This window comes from Limulus polyphemus, unplaced genomic scaffold, assembly GCF_000517525.1.
Source record: "Limulus polyphemus unplaced genomic scaffold, Limulus_polyphemus-2.1.2 Scaffold2655, whole genome shotgun sequence".
Lineage (NCBI taxonomy): Eukaryota > Metazoa > Arthropoda > Merostomata > Xiphosura > Limulidae > Limulus > Limulus polyphemus.
The window spans coordinates 86,932-88,137 of NW_013668265.1; the positions used below are offsets into that span (position 1 = coordinate 86,932).

At 35.4% G+C, this 1,206-nt stretch overlaps 1 protein-coding gene across 1 annotated transcript in view; it reads right to left on the reverse strand.

The window, feature by feature from the left end:
- Window positions 1-1,206, reverse strand: part of LOC106467546 — an 89,586-nt gene that overhangs the window by 75,667 nt on the left and 12,713 nt on the right. The window lies entirely within an intron of this gene.

Genomic DNA, 1,206 nt, shown 5'->3' on the forward strand with positions numbered 1-1,206 from the left:
ATCCTTCACCCTCCTGATGGCCTTAAAGACCAATTCTTAAATAATGAACGTGCATCATCACGGCACGGAATAAATTCTCTTAAGTTGTGAACGTTCAGTATTTGTGTGCCAGTCTCGTGTTCGTTTCATAATTTTATGTAAAAATAAACAAGAGATATCGACACATAGCCTTCATTGATTTTGAGCTGATAGACTAAAGGAAAGACAGCTAGTCAACACGCCAACTATAAGGGTCTTGTATGATCGTTACATATTGCGTTCCACTACCTCAGAATATGAAATGCGTTTTGTAGAATTGGGATGAAAACCAGGAATCCTCTAATTCATAGTTCGTGCACGCTAACAACTAGGCCACCCTCGGCTTTAGCTATTATTTTGATGTGTTGTTCACACTGTTATGTAGTTTGCATGTTGTTCATATCATTGTGTGTCAGGCCTGGCATGGTCTGGTTAGGGCGCTCAATTTGTAGACCAAGAGCTGTTCGTGAGTGTTGTTGACTAGCTACCTTCCTTCTCGTCTTATCAAGTGCTAAATTAACTTTGCACGAAACTAAAAAACAAGCAAACATATCGTTGTGCACTTTGTGTGTGTTGTTCATATCGTTGTGCACTTTGTGTTGTTCTATAAAATATTACTATTAAACCGATTTACTCAAGTTAGTCATGATTTATGTGGAACGTTAGATCTAACCTAAACCGAGTGACATCGTGAACAATAGAAAGGTTAAACTGTTACACGTGTGTGTTTGTTATGGTGATTCAAAAGTCTTAGTAAATCAGACTTCTCAGCACTCAAAAGTATGTTTGTCTACTGTCTTAATGATGTTCAGACCTCTACTTCCACTGTACCAAAACTAGCACGAAACAATGACAAGGCGTGGCATTCAGCCAATTTAGTGTCGAATTTTGAAAAAGCAGGAACAGTATATAGGCCATGAATAAAACGAACGACCTTAAACAAAGAAATCGATGTCGTGTATTACTTTAAACTAGGAATTTGACATTTTTATGACCTTAAAACTAAGAAAAAAATGGGCATCTTAAATTAATTAAACTAAAAAAATTAACATCGTGTATGACATTATATCAAAGAAATCAGCACCTTCTATGCCTTAAAACTAAAACATCGACATTTTTATGACCTAAAAACTAAAAAAAAAATGGGCATCTTAAATTAATTAAACTAAAAAAATTAACATCGTGTAT